Genomic DNA, 7,196 nt, shown 5'->3' on the forward strand with positions numbered 1-7,196 from the left:
CTTCAGAGCAACGGCACGAGGATGAACTCAAAGCTGTTGAGGCCAGACATGCTGATCAGCTGGCGGCAGTGGTTGAGCAAAAGGCCTAACTGGCTAAGGAGTTGGAGGGAAAGCTGAAGTCTCTGGAGAAAGCCCGCGAGCAGAGGGACCAATACAAGGAGTTCAACCGCTTTAACTTCAAAACTGCCAAATAGCTGGAGCTGGACATGATCGCAAGCATGGAGGAGACCAAAACTCTGGAGGGTCGGATTGAGGAGTTGGAGAAGATCAATGCTGGGAACTTGGAGAGGTACAAGAATGCCACCCTGAGATGCTTTTATGATTTTTGGAAGCACAAGGGAGGCCAAGCTTGCCCGCTGTGCGGCTCAGTTGGCTGAAGAGGAAAGATCGAGGGTCCCTACTTCCCCTGAAATCTCACTGGCCGCAGGGATGGACGGTGCAGACACTGAGGCTATGGGTGCTGTCGACCAGAATCTTCCCCAGGATCCTCCAGCTCCTCAAGCTCCTTAGTCTTTTTCCCTTTATGTTTTATTTTTTTCTTTTTAACTACATGACCTACGGGTCGTGATGTAAAGACTAATTTTTTGGTTTGCTGCACGGGCAACTTTTACTTTTATTTGAATAATTACATCCAAGCAGTTACTGCTTGCGGTATAAAAGGATTCGCTTTGATATTATAATATATTTGCATATTATTATAACATCTAATTGTTCGCATGACCGAACTTAGCATAGCACTTTGGTTTGGTTTGACAAAATATCAAAATTTTGAAAAATACTCTAAGTGCCCTAGCATGCTTTCACTTATTTTGCTCATGTGTTTACATACCTTTTAACGGTATGCTTTGCTTACTTCTACCTTGTATGCCCCTTAAGTGATCGGGGAGCTTTAGGTCCTTGGTCACTTGCCTTGACTAGAACCTGCTCGAACATTACTATTCGTAGCAATATGATTAGAATTATAATACAGCAAAACAACACACGTAATGAGCAAATACTTGTAATAAATACAATAGTTGGCAAGAAATGACTGGTTGAGCACAGTCCCTTTTATTCTCGTAGTAAATGGACTAAACATTTCTTTACGAGTGATCAATAAGATCTTACACGAAACTTCTAAAAAGTAAAATTTATACAAGCCAATTCTTTAAGAAGAATTGTTCATTGATAATACTTGCGCAGGTGTTCTCCATTCCAATATCGAGGAACGAGATCTCCGTTTAAGCGTGCAAGTTTATATGTGCCTAGGAGAAGGACTTCATCAATCTGGTAAGGCCCTTCCCATTTTGGACCGAGTACTCCAGCAGCCTAGTCACGGGTGTTAAGGAAAACTTTTCGGAGCACAAGGTCTCCAACATTGGATTTTCTTTCTCGCACTTTAGAGTTAAAATACCGGGCGAACTTCTGCTGGTATGCAACTACTCAGAGCTGGGCTTGTTCATGCCTTTCATCAATCGAGTCCAAGGATTCCATCAGTAACTGGCTGTTAGAGTCCTGGTCGTATGTTAATCTGCGGTGCGAGGGTGGATCCAACTTAACAGGCAACATGGCTTCATACCCGTATGCTAAGGAAAATGGGGTATGATCTGTTGCTGTTCGGTGGGAAGTTCTATACGACCAAAGGACTTCAAGCAACTGTTCTGGCCATGCTCCCTTAGCTTCTTCGAGTCTTTTCTTTAGGGTATCCTTCAGCGTCTTGTTAACTGCTTCAACTTGCCCATTCCCCTGGGGATGAGTGACTGAAGAAAATCTTTTGATAATATCTTGACGTTTGCAGAAGTCTGTGAATAGATCACTGTCGAACTGGGTGCCGTTATCCGAGACTATCTTCATTAGTAATCCATAGCGACATATGATGTTTTTGACTATGAAATCAAGCACTTTCTTAGTCGTTATGGTCGCGAGTGGCTCAGCTTCGACCCATTTGGTGAAGTAGTCGATGACAACCACTGCATACTTTACACCACCCTTTCCTGTAGGCAAAGATCCTATTAGATCTATTCCCCAAATTGCGAAAGGCCACGGACTCTGCATCTGCTTTAACTTGTTGGGAGCTGCTCGTTGGATTTTAGAAAATCTCTGACACTTGTCACCTGTTCGCACAAACTCCATTGAGTCTTCATTCATCGTTGGCCAGAAATAGCCCTGCCTTAGGATCTTTTTTGACAAGCTTTTCCCCCCAGCGTGGTCCCCGCAAAAACCTTCGTGTACCTCCTTCATCAACTCTTTGGCTTTCTCCTTTGTAATACACATGAGAAGTGGCAGTGAGTGTCCCCTTCGGTACAGGATTCCATCGACTAGGATATACCTAGCAGCTTGCCACTGAAGGGTCCTAGCTTTGTTTCTGTCCGCTGGTAGCACGCCGCTTGATAGATACTCTTCATACGGTGCCATCCATGTATCCGCCATCGGGATGACCAGAGTGGTTTCTGCTGCTTGGATGCTTGGCTCTGACAGTCGCTCGACCGGCACTATGCTCAGAGTGTCAGTGTCCTTTGCACTTGCCAACTTTTCCAAAGCGTCTGCGTTGGAATTCTAATCGCGAGGTACTTGCTGGAGAGTGTATCTGTCAAACTGGGCTAACAGATCCTTTGCTTTGTTCAGATAGGCGACCATTTTCAATCCTCGCGCCTGATACTCTCCCAAGATTTGATTCACAACTAGCTGAGAATCACTATAGATGTCAAGTGTTTTTATGTTCATATCCTTGGCTAATCGTAGTCCAGCGAGCAATGCTTCATACTCAGCCTCATTGTTTGAAGCAGTGAAGCCAAATCTTATTGCACAGTGAAATTGATTCCCTTCCGGCGTTATCAATATCACTCATGCTCCTGTGTGGGATTCATTAGATGAACCATCTGTGAACAATTTCTACAAGGGTGCTTGGGTTTGACAGTCAGGCTTGCTGGGCTCCTCGATATGCTCGCCACCCACGGGCTCTGTGAACTCGGGGATAAAGTCAACTAAGGCTTGTCCTTTTATCGCTGCTCGCGGCAGGTAAGATATGTTGAACTGCCCGAGCTCGACTGCCCACTTTAGTTATCTTCCGGCAGCCTCTGGCTTCTGCAGGACTTGCCGAAGAGGCTGGTTGGTCAATACCGTTATCAGGTGAGCTTGGAAGTAAGGCTGCAGCTTCCTAGAGGCCAATACTAAGCAGTAGGCTAACCTTTCGATGGGGGGATATCTTAATTCTGCTATGATCAGCCTTTTGCTTATGTAATAGACAGCCTTCTGCACATCTTCTTCTTCTCTTACCAGAACAGCACTAGCAGCGTAATTCGTGATTGCCAGGTAGATGAACAAAGTTTCTTTATCGACCGGCTTTGACAGGATGGGTGGCTGCGCCATATGCATTTTCAGTACTTGAAAGGCCTGTTCACATTCATCTGTCCATTCAAATTTCTTATTGCCTCTGAATAGATTGAAAAATGGGACGCACTTGTCCGTTGATTTTGAAATAAATCTACTTAGAGCAGCGAGTCTCCTGGTCAGGCTTTGGACATCCTTAATCTTCACTGGAGACTTCATCTCGATCGGGGCTTTTATCTTCTCGGGTTTAGCTTCAATTCCTCTTGAGTTAACTATGAATCCCAAGAACTTCCCTGACCCAACGTCCGAAGGAGCATTTAAGAGGATTTAGCATCATCCTATAATTATCCAGGATGTTGAAGCATTCCTGCAAATCCCTTACATGCTCTTCTGCTTTCTTCGACTTAACCAGCATGTCATCGACGTAACCTCCATGTTTGCACCGGTCAGCTCCTTGAACATGTGGTTGACGAGTCTCTAGTAAGTCACACCAGTGTTTTTCAAACAAAAGGGCATCACCTTGTAACAGTAGAGCCCTGTATCAGTTCGAAAGCTAGTGTGATCCTCATCAGGGGGATGCATACTGATCTGATTATACCTAGAGTATGGATCCATGAATGAGAGGATCTCGTGTCCTGTAGTGGCATCAACCAGCTGATCGATCCTCGGGAGTGGGAAATAGTCTTTGGGGCAGGCTTTATTGAGGTCTGTAAAATCCATGCACGTATGCCACTTGCCATTCAGCTTGGGCACGAGTACAGGATCGGAGACCCACGATGGATAAAACGCTACCCTTATGAACCCATTCTCCTTCAGCTTCTCGACTTCCTCTTTCAAGGCCTTTCATCTGTCTTTGTCGAGCAGCCTTCTTTTTCCTTGCATTGGTGTAAAGCATTTGTCAATGTTTAGGACATGGCTGATGATTGCAGGATCTATCCCAACCATGTCTTTATGCAACCAGGCAAAGACATCCTGGTTCCTCAAGAACTCCACCAGTGCGTGTTTTGTTGTTGTTTCTATGTTTTTACTGACTTTCACAACTCTGGTCGGATTTTCCTCATTGAGTTAGACCTCTTCAAGGTCCTCGATTGGGCCTACTTCTTCTTAAAAATCTCCAAAGTGAGGATCTAGGTCTTTATCCTCACTTTGGGCAACGCCTTATTTGGTGAGATTATTACCTAAGCGGGCTTGAACGTCAGTTGCCATTTACAACTCTTTCTCGGTGGCATCTCTCGATACACCCTTCTTTGCCTTGGTGACCGAGGCATTGTAGCACTCCCTCGCTTCCCTTTGGTTTCCCAACACACATCCTATCCCTGCGTCCGTTGGGAATTTCATGGCGAGGTGCCATATAGAAGCGACGGCTCGAAGGTCGACTAGAATTGGTCTCCCTATCACAGCATTGTACGCTGAAGGACAATCAACTACTATGAAAGTAGTGAGTAATGTCCTGTTAGCAGGCGCAGTGCCTGCTGTGACTGGGAATCTAATTGACCCCACTGGGGCGAGCCCTTCTCCGGAGAAACCATAAATGGTTTGGTTGCATGGCTCCAGGTCCTTAACGGATAATTTCATCCTTTCTAGCGAGGACTTATATAGGATGTTGATCGAACTTCCTGTATCGACCAACGCCCTTTTCACCATCATATTTGCGATTTGTACATCCACGACCAGCAGATCGGAGTGTGGGAATCGCACATGCTGTGCATCATCGTCAGAGAAGGTGATTAGTTCCTCCTCTGTTTGAGCCTTTTTTGGGGTACGATCCTCGACGCTCATCATCTTGATGTCCTGGTCGTGGCGTAGGGTTTGAGCATATCGTTCCCTTGCTTTTCCACTATCTCCTGCAAGATGGGGGCCTCCACAGATGGTGAGTAAGGTACCTGCCACGGGAGCTAGCTGTAAAGGTGGAAAGCATTGGCATTCAGGCGTCGACTCGTTGCCACCCAAATCCTCTTGCTAAGAACCTCCCGCGGCTCGTACATATCTTCTTAAATGTCCCTGTCTTATCAGGAACTCATTCTCGTCCTTCTGCTAGTTACACTCATTGGTGTCGTGCCCATAGTCGTTATGATAATGACAAAACTTTTTTGAATCTTTCTTGGAGATATCTTTTCTTATTGGTGCGGGTCGTTTGTAGGGCACGCTCGAGCTGGTTGCTTGGTAAACCACAGCTTGGCTTTCAACAAGGGTGGTGTAATTGGTGAATTTTAGTTCGTACCGATTATTTTTGGGGCGTTTACTCTTGGAGGCTGAGGGTTCGCCGCTCGCCCGCTTTCCATCGTTCTTACCATTGCCATTCCTGTTGCCTTTGCCATTGTCACTGGGTTTAGACCCGTTGGCGGCTTTGGCGGGTTCTTCCTTGGGCCCCTTGTCTTTTGCTGGCAATTTCCCTTCGTTGGCAATCGCATCTTCAAGCTTGATGTATCGATCAGCTCTATCTAAAAACTCCTGGGTACTCTTAAACCCATGCTTCCTGAGGCTACTCCAGAGGGGAGAATGGCGCCTAACTCCAGCGGTTAGGGCCATCATCTAGCCTTCATCGCCCACAATCTTGGCTTCTGCTGCAGCTCGCATGAAACGCTGAACGTATTCTTTCAAAGGCTCTCCCTCTTTCTGGCGTATCTCGACCAGTTGGTTCGCCTCGGTGGGGTGAACACGACCTGCATAGAACTATCCGTAAAACTCCTTTACGAACATCTCCAAGGATACTATACTTGCAGGAGGGAACTTAAATAACCACTCATGGGCGGCATCAGAAAGGGTCGCTGGGAAAATCCTGCAGCGAGCATCTTCAAAGACTGTCTAAATGTCCATTTGTATCTCAAATTTGTTTACATGAGATACCGAGTCTCCATACCCGTCGAAATTTGGCAGAGTCGGCATCTTGAACTTGCTGGGGGTTTCTGCCACAGCAATTTTTTGTATGAAAGGGGTGCCTCTCCTCCGATCGTACTCAATATGTGATGTCCGCCCCCGACCAGCTGCTACACAGCCGTGTTCAGGGCATCGATTTGATCCTGAACGGCTTCAGGAATTGCTGGGGCCTCTAGTGTCGGGGGAATGTAATCATTATGACCTGCTCGTCGGTCTTCTCTAGGTGGGGGGCTCCTGCCTCCACCTCTCTCTTCGTTCCTCCGAATAGCATTTCATTTGCCTGAGTCGGCCTCATTGTAGTCGTGGCCATCTCTGAACCTTGACTGGCTATGGTGGGACTGACTATTTCCTCTGTTGCCTCTTTGGGCTGGCATTTCCCGAGTGTTAGGGGGAGGCCTGCGTTGGTCGGCGGGTCCCCGTGCATTGTCATGCCGTGGGGGGCCATTAACTACAAAGCCTGTCTCTGAGTTTCTTATGTTGGCAGACGGACGCTGCCCCCTGCTCGGTGGATGCGGCTCTTCACCCCCTGGGCGTCTAGGGCTGCGGGGCTGTTGCCCGGCCCTATTCTGCCTCTGGCACGGGGAATTGCCTCAACCAGCCTAAGACGGAGGCTACGTCTCAAGATCCCTAGGTGGGATATCATCCTGAGGCATAGGTGGCTGCTCCGGCCTCTGAGGGCTTGTTGGATGGAGCGGAGGGATAGGATTGGGACCCCTTTAGGGTGGCCTGCTTGGGGTTTGATCAGGCTGTGAGGCTAGCGCAGTCTGATTCCTAGCCAACTGGGGGGCTGCTTCAAGGGCTGCCATGGCATCCCTCTTCCAACGGTCCATCTCCGCCTGTTGCTCGCTCAACTCTTGGCGCTGGTGCTCTATCTCCGTCTGCTGTGACGCCATTCTCTCGGCGGCACTCTCCATATTGGCCCTCAGCGCAGCCAACTCATCTTGCAACACTCCCAGTGTTGTCTTCAGGGTCTCAGAGTCCACCTCTTCCTCATCAAACTCCAAATGAGG

The sequence above is a fragment of the Humulus lupulus genome, chromosome 1, assembly GCF_963169125.1.
Source record: "Humulus lupulus chromosome 1, drHumLupu1.1, whole genome shotgun sequence".
NCBI lineage: Eukaryota > Viridiplantae > Streptophyta > Magnoliopsida > Rosales > Cannabaceae > Humulus > Humulus lupulus.